The sequence below is a fragment of the Theropithecus gelada genome, chromosome 12, assembly GCF_003255815.1.
Source record: "Theropithecus gelada isolate Dixy chromosome 12, Tgel_1.0, whole genome shotgun sequence".
NCBI classification, from domain to species: domain Eukaryota; kingdom Metazoa; phylum Chordata; class Mammalia; order Primates; family Cercopithecidae; genus Theropithecus; species Theropithecus gelada.
In genome coordinates, this window is record NC_037680.1 from 8,228,511 (window position 1) to 8,241,540 (window position 13,030).

Consider the following 13,030-nt stretch of genomic DNA (forward strand, 5'->3'; position numbering starts at 1 on the left):
AGCATCATAATGACAGGATCAAATTCACACATAACAATATTAACCTTAAATGTAACAGACTAAATGCCCCAATTAAAAAACATAGACTGGCAAATTAGATAGAGACTCAAGACCCATTGGTGTGCTGTATTCAGGAGATCCATCTCATCTCATATGCGTAGACATACATAGGCTCAAAATAAAGGGATGGAGGAATATTTACCAAGCAAATGGAAAGCAAAAAAAAAAAAAAAAGCAGAGGTTTTAATCCTAGTCTCTGATAAAACAGACTTTAAACCAACAAAGATCAAAAAAGACAAAGAAAAGCATTACATAATGGTAAACAGGTCAACATGACAAGAAGCGTTAACTATCCTAAATATATATGCACCCAATACAGGAGCACCCAAATTCATAAGGCAAGTTCTTAGAGACCTACAAAGAGACTTAGACTTCCACACAATAATAGTGGAAAACTTTAACACCCCACTGTCAATATTAGATCAACAAGACAGAAAATTAACAAGGATATTCAGAACTTGAACTCAGTTCTGGACCAAGCAGACCTAACAGACATCTACGTAACTCTCCACCCCAAATTGACAGAATATACATTCTTCTCAGCCACACATCAGACCTATTCTAAAATTAACCACATAATTGGAAGTAAAACACTCCTCAGCAAATGTGAAAGAATGGAAATAATAACAAACAGTCTCTCAGACCACAGTGCAATCAAATTAGAACTCAGGATTAAGAAACTCACTCAGAACCATACAACTATATGAAAACTGAACAACCTGCTCCTGAATGACTACTGAGAAAATAGCAAAATGAAGGCAGAGATAAAGATGTTCTTTGAAATCAATGAGAACAAAGACACAACATACCAGAATCTCTGGAACACAGCTAAAGCCGTGTTTAGAGGGAAATTTATGGCACTAAAATCCCCATGGGAGAAAGTGCAAAAGAGCTAACATCAATACCCTAACATCACAATGAAAAAAATTAGAGAAGCTAGAGCAAACATTCAAAAACTAGCAGAAGACAAGAAATAACTAAGATCAGAGCACAACTGAAGGAGATAGACACACCAAAAAAACAAAAATTAATGAATCCAGGAGCTGGTTTTTTGAAAAGATTAACAAAATAGATAAACTGCTAGCCAGACTAGTAAAGAAGAGAGAAGAATCAAATAGACACAATAAAAAATGATAAAGGGAATATCATCACTGACTCACAGAAATACAAACTACCATCAGAGAATACTATAAACACCTCTACGCAAATAAACTAGAAAATCTAGAAGACGTGGATAAATTCCTGGACACATACACACTCCCAAGACTAAACCAGAAAGAAGTGGAATCCCTGAATAGATCAATAACAAGTTCTGAAATTGAGATAACGATTAATAGCCTACCAACAAAAAAAAGCCCAGGACCAGAGGGATTCACAGCCGAATTCCACCAGAGGTACAAAAAGGAGCTAGTACCATTCCTTCTGAAACTATTCCAAAGAATAGAAAAAGAGGGAATCCTCCCTAACTCATTTTATGAGGCTAGCATCATCCTGATACCAAAACCTGGCAGTGACATAACAAAAAAAGAAAATTTTAGGCCAATATCCCTGATGAACATCAATGCGAAAATCCTCAATAAAATACTGGCAACCTGAATCCTGCAGTGCACAAAACCTTATCCACCATGATCAAGTCGGCTTCATCCCTGGGATGCAAGGCTGGTTCAACATACACAAATCAATAAATGCAATCCATTACATAACAGAATCAATGATAAAAAACACATGATTATCTCAATAGAGGCAGAAAAGGCCTTCCAAAAATTCAACACCCGTTCATGCTGAATTCTATCAGTAAACTCAGTATTAAGGAAACATATCTCAAAATAATAAGAGCTGTTTATGACAAACTCACAGCCAATATCATACTGAATGGGCAAAAGCTGGAAGCATTCCCTTTGACAAACGGCACAAGACAAGGATGCCCTCACTCACCTCTCCTATTTAACATATAGTATTGGATGTTCTGGCCAGGGCAATCAGGCAAGAGAAAGTAATAAAGGTATACACATAGGAAGAGAGGAAGTCAAATTGTCTCAGCTTGCAGATAACATAATTATATATTTAGAAAATACCATCATCTCCGTCCAAAATCTCCTTGAGAAGCAACTTCAGCAAAGTCTCAGGATACAAAACCAATGTGCAAAAATCACAAACATTCCTATACACCAATAATAGAAAAACAGAGAGTCAATTCATAAGTGAACTCCTATTCACAATTGCTACAAAGAGAATAAAATACCTAGGAATACAACTTACAAGGGATGTGAAGGATCTCTTCAAGGAGACCTACAAACCACTGCTCAAGGAAATAAGAGGGCACAAACAAATGGAAAAATATTCCATGCTTGTGGATAGGAAGAATAAATATTGTGAAAATGGCCATGTGGCCCAAAGTAATTTATAGATTCAATGCTATCCCCATTAAGCTACCACTGACTTTCTTCACAGAGTTAGAAAAACTACTTTAAATTTCATATGGAACAAAAAAAGAGCCCATATAACAAAAAAATCCCTAAGCAAAAAAATAAAAATAAAAGGCTGGAGGCATCACGCTTTCTGACTTCAAACTATACCACAAGGTTACAGCAACCAAAACAGTATGGTACTGGTACCAAAACAGATATATAGACCAACGGAACAGAACAGAAGTCTCAGAAAAAACACAACCCATCTGCAACCATCTGATCTTTGACAAACCTGACAAAAGCAATGGAGAAAAGATTCCCTACTTAATAAATGGGTTGGGAAAACCAGCTAGCCATATGCAGAAAACTGAAATTCCTTATACTTTATAGGAAAGTTAACTCAAAATGGATTCAAGACTTAAATGTAAGACCTAAAACCACGAAAACCCTAGAAGAAAACCTAGGTAATACCATTCAGGACACAGGCACAGACAAAGATTTCATGACTAAAACACCAAAAGCAATGGCAACAAAAGCCAAAACAGACAAATGGGATCTAATTAAGCTAAAGAGCTTCTGTACAGCAAAAGAAACTATCACCAGAGTGAAAAGGCAACCTACAAAATGAGAGAAATTTTTTGCAATCTACCTGTCTGTCAGAGGGCTAATATCCAGAATCTACAAGGAACTTACACAAATTTACATGAAAAAAAAGCAAACAACCTCATCAAAAAGTAGGCAAAGGATATGAACAGACACTTCTCAAAAAAAGACATTTATGCAGCCAACAAACATATGAAAAAAAGCTCATAATCACTGGTCATTAGAGAAATGCAAATCAAAACCACAATGAGATACCATCTCACACCAGTTAGAATAGCAATCATTAAAAAGTCAGGAAACAGCAGATGCTAGAGAAGATGTGGAGAAATAGGAATACTTTTACACTATTGGTGGGGGTGTAAATTAGTTCAACCATTGTGGAAGACAGTGTGGCAATTCCTCAAGGATCTAGAATCAGAAATACCATTTGATCCAGCAATCCCATTACTGGGTATATACCCAAAGGATTACAAATCATGCTACTATAAAAACACATGTACATGTATGTTTATTGCAGCACTATTTACAATAGCAAAGACTTGGAACCAACCTAAATGCTCATCAAAAATAGACTGGATGAAGAAAATGTGGCACATATACACCATGGAATACTATGCAGCCATAAAAGAGGATGAATTCATGTCCTTTGCGGGAACATGGACGAAGCTGGAAATCATCATTCTTAGCAAACTAACAAAGGAACAGAAAACCCAACACTACATGTTCTCACTCATAAGTTTGAGTTGAACTATGAGAACACATGGACACAGGGAGGGGAACATCACATACCGGGCTTGTCAGGGGGTGGGGGGCTAGGGGAGTGATAGCATTAGGAAAAATAACTAATGTAGATGATGTGTTGATGGGTGCAGACAACCACTATGGCACGTGCATACTCAGGTAACAAACCTGCACAGTGTGCACATGTATCCCAGAACTTAAAATATAATTTAAAAAATTAAAAAAAGAAAGCAAAAAATATACTTTGTATGATTTTAATATTATTAAATGTATTCAGAATTGTTTTGTGGTCTAAGATATAATCTATAATGAAGAGTGTTCATATGCACTTGAGAAGAGTGCATATTCTGCTGTTGGAAAAGATTTCAAGTTGAAGATTAATGTTTGATACAATTTTGATAAGGAGGGAAAGTGAGGTGGGAAAGGAGTTTTTGCTGCCCATATAATAAATAGGAGAGATAATATGAACAAAGATGTGGACACAAGAAATAGGAACATAGATAATGGGACATAAGTAAACTGCTTTGACTAGAAATTGAGACAACAAATAGGTGAGCAAGAGAAAATATACCTGTAAATGAAGGGTAAAGCAGTTTGAGAATTGACTGGAATTGTCATATAGAAATTTAGATAATTTTCTGCACTCAGTACTGAATTGTGAGCAGTAGCAAAAGCAGTATTTTAAGAAAATTACTCTGAACAGTAATTTTCAATAAATTTTACATGAAGGCAAATACACAAGTAAAGGCGATTGCAATATTCCTGAAATGAGAGTATTTCACTCCAACAAAATTGTGGTATTTTTGATATCTTATTGCAGAGTTAATGAAAAATATTAAGAAAAAAAATATTGAGAATTTATTTCCAAGCAAGGAAAAATAAGTCTTATGGACTGAGCCCTAGCAGGGTGAGAGGAAAGGAGAAGGCAAATACAAACTCTAGTTCACTACATTATAACAGCTGGAGATTAGTAGCTTTGGAAACAAAACAATTCAACTTAATTCATGTGATGTATACAGTGAACGTGGTAAGGCCAGTTCTGCTTTCTAGTTCCAGGCCACTTCCATGAGAACGTAGACACAGAATAAATCTGAGTCTCTAGAATTTTAGGTACACTGAACTATTCAGAAAGTAGCTAAGTTAGTTGGAATTAAATCTCTCAAGTATGCTGCTTAAAACACATCATAAAACCATTCTCATTAAAAGATAAATATTCTATGCCATGCTCCAATTAGAAATTAATTATAAATAAATTATTACTTGAGTGTTTCTTTTCTTCTGGATGATTGGCTTATTATAAAATGTATTGCCAAATATTCAAAGAATGTCACTCTTCCCTCATGAGTAACCTGAGTCATTTCTGCCTTCTCTATCCCAGATGATCTTGGACAGAGTCTTTCCTTAGAGAGTTTCATGAGTATGGCATTTAACCCTGTGATTAAAATCATTAAAAATAATTTGAGCTTTCTTGCTTAATTAATTTTACTATATATTATTATTGTAAATGTCACTACCTTCACTTTAAATAAGTTAAGAAATTAGAAGAAATTATGGATTATATCTTAGACTACAAAATATTTAAAACAAAGCCAGTAAGTGAGAGAGGGAGGAAGGGAATAAAGGAAAGAAGCAAGGGAGGGAGAGAGGGAGACAGGGAGGGAAGGAAAAAAGGAAGGAAGGAAGGAAGGAAGGAAGGAAGGAAGGAAGGAAGGAAGGAAGGAGGGAAGGAAGGAAACAAGCAAAGAAGGATCAGGAGGGAAGGAGGGAAAGAAGGAGGGGAAAAAAAAGAAGGAAGGAAGAAAGAGAAGTAGAAATAATTTTTAACTCTCTTTTGACATAGGGTTGTCTCTTTCCTATTTTTATTAGTATGGTTCTTACTTAAAAAAATGACAATTTTTTTTGTAAGGATAGAACCCAATGTGGAGCCTGAGTATAGGCCAAAATCTATTTCTATTGACATGGAAGTGGTTTTCTTCAGTTTAAAGTTGATTAGAGTTTAAGTAAACAATTTATTTAGGTATCCAGAAAAAACAAACCAAACCAAAAAAAAAAAAAACAAGAAAAACTTTACTAAGCCAAGAGGAACAGTAGGTATAAGAATTATTAGAGAAAAATATGTAATTAATTAATCAGAATAGTTGGGGAAAGAAAGCCAGTTGTCCTGAGGTATTAAACCTCTTTACTTGAATGTTTAAATATTTCTTAGGTAGTTTGAACTGAAATATCTCTATAATCTATTATTTAAGAATGGGGTGTGTGTGTGTGTGTGTGTGTGTGTGTGTGTGTGTGTGTGTGTGTGTGTATGTGTGAAGTGTAATTTTAGAAAAACGGGACTTTGCCTTATTTAATTTCTATTTTTTCTTTTGAAGATAATAGGGCTAGAACAAAGAACTGCCTATTGTTATATGTTCTTTAGAGGAAAAAGATGTTATGCTGCACCTAGATGTCCTATTTCCCTAGTCTTTTAAAATCTGGAATCTTTTCTCAGTCTTTCTCTTTTTCTTGATTTCCAGGAAAGAATTTCTCACATTTTCAAAAATTATAGACCAATAATTTTCTAGAATGTTCTTTAATGTGAATTTGTCCAATACCATAGGCTTCATTCTATCTTTCCTCCTTTCTGTATTTGCACCTCACTTCTCCAACAAATGAGAAACCTGGCTCCATTATCCATTGTTAATCAGATATGTTTAATCGTTGGCTCGATCTCCTTCACTGCAGTCAATCTTTGGAACGTATTCTTACTCTGCTTTGAAGTCCGCCTTGGGTGGGTCCCAGCTGCCACAGCTACCTCGTTCTGACATTCTCCTTGCTTGGGCTTTGGCCACCATCAGGTGCCCTATTTGAGCTACCTAATATCTTTTTTAAACCTTTTGTAATAAACATTCTTTTTTATTTAAAATAGATTGAAATTTACAACAAATTTTGCATACAGTAGACACAGTCTTCATATACCCGATACCAAGTTTCCTCTATTACTATTACCATACATTAGTATAGAATCTTTATAATAATTAATGAACTAGTATTGATACACGATTATGATCTAAAGTTCAGACATTATTTAGATTCCCATAGTCTTCAGTTAATGTCCTTTTTTGTTGTTTTTGTTCTAGAACCCTACCTTGGACACCATCTTATATTTAGTCATCAATCGTGTCTTCATAGGTTCCTCTTGGTTATGATGGTTTCCCAGACGTCTCTTCTTTATAATGTAATGTACAGTTTTAAGGAATATTGATCTGATCAGAGATTGGGTTGACTATTTCTCAATTGGGATATATCTGATATATTTCTCCTGATTATACAGGAGTTACAGCTTTTGAGAAGGAAGACCAGAGAAACAAAGTGCCATTATCATACCATATCAAAGGGTACACACTCAACCTGCCTTACCACTGTGGATGTGAACTTTGATCACCCATCAGGAATAGAGCTTTCCAGGTTGCTCCACTGTAAATTTACTTTCTTTTCCCTATCCATATTATAGTCTTTGGAAATAATTTATTATGTGCATTCCACACTTAAAGAGTAGGGGTTATAATACATCTCCTTGCAGGTAGAATATTTACCTAAATTACCTAATGGCTTTTTGACTGAAAAGGAAAGAAGGAACAAAGAAATCAGGAAGGAAAAGCTTTTCTTCAACTATTAACAACTGACAAACGTGCGACCTAGAAACAACATCATTCAGTCTACTAAAATGCTATATAGAGATGCCTTTATAGTGAAAATCACACTGATTAACATATGAAATGTCCTTTCAATAATTTCTCAACTACTAAAGGAAATAAGTTACATACTCAGATGTCTAAAATATAAGGTACGGGCCAGGTGCGGTGGCTCACACCTGTAAGCCCAGCACTTTGGGAGGCCAAGGCGGGCGTATCACCTGAAGTCAGGAGTTTGAGACCAGCCTGGCCAACATGGTAAAACACCATCTCTACTAAAAATACAAAAATTAGCTGGGAGTGGTTGTGTGTGCCTGTAAACCCAGCTATTCGGGAGGCTGAGGCAGGAGAATCACTTGAACTCGGAAGGCAGAGATTGCAGTGAGTTTCAATGAGCCAAGATTGTGTCACTGCACTCTAGCCTGGGCAGCAGAGTAAGACTTCATCTCAAAAATAAAATAAAGTATAAAGTAAGACTTGTTAAATAATATAAAAGTGATTCAGATCCAATGTTCTGTGCGTTAACAAGTTTATTTCCCTGGCAAATATGAAAGTTTGTAAGTCATTGCCTAGTGCTACATTATTAAGGAAAAATGATATTAAATTTAGATCTGATATTACCCCTAACTTGTAATCCTTACGCAGTTGGAAAAAAGTTCATAGAAAGGGGGTCACTGACCTGGCCAAATACTGATCTTTATTACCAAAAGGAGAGGGTTTTGTTGTTGGTGGTGGTGTTTTTTGTTTGTTTATTTGTTTGTTTTTGAGATAGAGTCTTACTCTGTTGCCCAGGCTGGAGTACAATGGTACTATCTTGACTCACTGAAACCTTCAACTCCCTGGTTCAAGCGATTCTCCTGCCTCAGCCTCTCAAGTAGCTGGGATTATGGGTACCTGCCACCGCACCTAACTAATTTTTTGTATTTAGTAGAGATGGGGTTTCACCATCTTGTTTAGGCTGATCTTGAACTCCTGACTTCAGGTGATCTGCCCACCTCAGCCTCCCAAAGTTCTGGGATTACAGGCGTGAGAACTTTGTTGCTGATCCACAATGATGGCAAAGAGAACTATACGTGGAACCATGAGATGCACATAGGGGCTCATTATACATCTCTGAGCAGTATTTCTGATGAAAAAAACAGTGGCTTCTCAATAAAAACAATACTCATCAAGAACCTGAATCATTAGGTACAGAGTATATTGTTAAAATTTTGGATTTTTGCTACTTTAGCAGTTGAGAAACATTAAATATTTAGAGTTCCATTCTAGTATAATGGTAGAGTGGAAACCAGATTTCAAAATATTTAGAGAGAATAGATATCAAAACATTTTGAAAGTGAGTTTAAAGAGTACATTCTAAATATATAATAGGAATTGGAAAAAAAGAGTTGAAGGTTTAAACATTTGGCCTCAAGAAGCTGGGTCATGGGAATCACCAGGCATGGGACTTCAATGCTGTTCACTTTCCTCCTGACACCTAATTCAGCTATTCACCTCTCCTGGGACCCCAAAGAAAATACTGGCAGAGCTTTTCTCCCTCATAGGCTGAACAAATAATTTGAGAATACTGCTAGAGCGCCAAAGGTCAAAGTGATTGCATACCTCCTGCCCCAAAGAATATGCTGGCTTTCTCTGACAAACAAAAGGCAAATTTTAAAAAGAAAAATAGGCAAAAATCAGGAAGTCTTCCTTGTTTTGAGGTGGAACAAGATGGTAAAAATAATAAACTCATGAAAAAATTAACTAATATCCACTAGTTCATACTGATATAAGTAAACAACTGAATAGATGGAAGGATGGGTGGGTGGGTAGGTGGATGGATGGATAGATAGATAGATAGATAGATAGATAGATAGATAGATAGATAGATAATCTGTGCAGATAAATTCCAAATAATTTTGATAGATGCTTTGCCTTTAAGTAGGTGGAACATATCTTCCCATTCATTAAGTGTGGATTGTGCATAGTAACTTGCTTACAAAGAGTACAGTATTGTACGTAAAGGGGAAAGGAAGAATAACTTTACAATGGAGAAACCTGACAAATACCACCTCAGTCAGGTTATCAAGGTTAACATCAATAGCAAGTCATACTGATGTACTCTTGATGTAAAGACAGTGGCACTTTTTTACCTCTGATCTTCCTCTCCAAACCCATAAACCCAGTCTAGTCATGGGCAAAAGCATCAGACAGATACAAATCCAGAAGCATTTTCCAAAACAGCCTGGGGGGCACTTTTAAAAATTGTCAAGGTTATCAGATACAAGAAAAGTTTGAGATATTGTAACAATCAAGAGGGGCCTACAGAGACAACAACTAGATGGAATGTGATATACTACTGGGTGGAATCAAGGAACAGGAAAGGAACATTAGGTAAAGTCTAAGGGAACCTAAATAAAACATGAATTTTAGTTAATTATGTATAAATACTGTTTCATTTATCGTTTCAATTGTAACATACTAATGTGAGATGTTGATTATACTCTCTATACTTCAGAACTTTTCTGGCCACTTATAAATATTCTAAAATTTCAGTTTTTAAAAAAAGTATCAGAGAAGAAGCAGCAGATGATATTGAGGAAAAGATAAGTTAGTAAGTTACATTGGTCAGAAAACTGAAAGTACACAAGAAACAGTGTCTTGAAAGTGCACGGTTTGCATGAGGTTCAAAGTGTATATGACATGGAAGAATAAAATAAATGGCAAAGGGCATCAACGTCATAGCAATGGAGTAACTGGACACTGAAAAGATAGCACACAGAGAGTGTAGATCTCTGCAACATTCATATAAATATGGACAAATAACAGAAAGGAACAGAGAAAAAATGTAGAAGTGGGCCAATGACCTAGCCATTCCTAATGAGCATAAGACCTGTTATCCTTAATGAAAAAGAAATGCTGCTCAAAACTCCACTCACACTGCCTTCTAGTTCTGGTAATAAGTTGTTGATATTTAATAATAGACCTTCATAAGAGCGCTCATCAGACCAGTAGAACATAAGTTCTTCAAGGACTGACACTGTATTCTTTGAAATGTAGCATCTAGCATCTATTATTATGTGAGTGTTTATTATTAAATGAATGAATGAATCCTTACACATTTATTACACCTACTTTCTCCTCTTTCTGTACCAATCTTGCCCCAGTGTGTGTAGGTGCTAGATCACTTCATCATTTAGGTCATCATTCAAGTATCTTCTTAGAGAGGTGTTTTCTGATCTCTGCATAAAATACATTGTCTATTACCTAGAGCTGTCTCTGTCTCTATCCCTTTAACCTTCTGCATTTTCTCTTTAACACACATCATATCTGACATTTTTCATTTATATATTTCTTTGTTTATTGCCTACTAAGATGCAAGCTCCTTGAGGGCACAGACTGTATGTGTAGTTCACTGCTAAATTCTGAGCATTTAGAAGACCAGTGAGCATACACAAGTCACTCAATAAAAATGTGTTAGATAATTAATGAATCCACAACATTTTAGTAATATTTCCAATTACTTATCAGGATAGTGTACGTAGCATTAAATTTGACTTCAGGCAGACTCTGTTACCAAATTAACACTGGACAAAAACCTGGTCGGAGGAAGGCTGTCCAGATTGTCTCTCCATCCTCACTTCTTCACATATGAGTAAGAGAACATAGGGCTATATGATTATTGTCCTGAATAGAAGCAGTTACAGTGTTACCATAATTGCAAATTATTTTATATAATTTGTTATATATAATAACAGACATTTTATTTCAACACCTACTGAAATTAAGTCTTGAACAATGTAGGGTCTTCTCTTCCAATTAATTGTAATCAGATCAAAACAAACTCCTATCAGCTCTGTCCACTCCTTTATTCATGAACTCTCTCTTCTTTTACATCTGAATCTATTCATTTAACAATGATATTCATGTCCCTATTATGAACAAGTAATCTTCTTTCTGGATTTGTAATGATGCAGAAAGGTACTATTCTGCTTCAAAGAATTAGAATATGGAAACATTTGATTTGTTTTGTTTCACAGAATAACATTCAGAAATATCAACAATAGACTTGATAATCAAGAATGATAATGTTTGAAAGAGTGAAAAATAAACATTTTTCAGAAAGTTAAGGAAGTCAGTAAACTTAAAGATATAAACATTCTCCATATTGTAAAAGAGAGACATACTACAATCAACTTCAGTTTTTATGCAATAAAGAAAGACTTACTGTAAGTAAGGAAGTAAATGTCCAGTGTTATTCCATAAATTTGTTTGGATACAACAAGATATAATCAACAAGTGCTAAAATAAAATGTTTGACAATAGCTTCATAAAAGTTGCTGCATCTAATCAGAATCTCTAATTATCCCTTGAATTTTTTTCTCCTACTTATCTACACACCCTTCCTTTGTGGGTATCATCTGTGTCACGGCTTTAAATATCTTTTATTTACTGACACCATTCAAATGATTGTGTCTCATTCCCTCAATTCCAGACTCAAATCTTGAACTACTCATCTGACATGTCCACACAGATACAGAATATTCAATCTTCAATATGTTGAATATTTCAAACTTAACATGGTCGGAAAGAAACTGCTAATTCCTCTTGCATCCAACATATGTGTAGCTTCTCACTTAGCCCGTCTCAGCGAATGACAACCCCTCCTTACATTTGTCCAGACCAAAAACCTTGGAATAACCCTTAATACCCCTCTTTTTGTCACACTTTGTATTCAGTAAGTCAGCACATGCTAGTGGCTCTGTCTACAAAATGTATCCAGAATCAGGCAACTTCCCAATACCTCCACTAGGATGCTTCTGATCCAAGGTACCATCATTTCACTCCTTTGTCACTTTGGTTGTTTCCTAACTGATCCTCCTGTCTGTTATCTTGGCATCTTTTAGTCTGTTCTTCTCAATGCAGCAGCCAGAATTGTCTTGTTAAAATATGTCAGATCATGTCAGAGCTTTGCTCAATATTCTTCAGTGACTTCTACCTCTCTGACGTCAAAAGACAAATCCTTCAATTAACCAGGACCCAGCTGATCACCTTTCTGATCCCCACTCCCATCACCTTCCTCCAGCCACGCTGACTTTGTTACTTCTTAAACCCATCAACATGTTTTCTTTTCACATCTGTGAATTTGCTGTTCCTTCTGCCTGGAATGATCTTCCCCTCAGATACGTGGTTGACTATCTCGTATCTCCTCCAGATTTTCTACTCAAATGTTATCTTCAGTTACATTATAATTCCTTTCCAACATGGCAGCACATATCACTACGTAGCATATCAAATATTTAGCATATCTATATTTATTACCTGGCTTCTTTTACCAACCTTTGTGAAGGTATAAATTTGTGTCTATTTTGTTCACTAATTACTCCTCAGCATCTAGAACTCTGACATATGATAAATGCTCAAAATATGTTTTATAAATTGAATTATTATTAAAATGATTAAAAGTTTATTAAAAACAGTTCTAGACAAAACTTTCAAAAAATAAGAGTAAACAAAAAACTTCCAAGTATTGCAACTATCAGGGGCCATTTTTTTCATATAATTGCC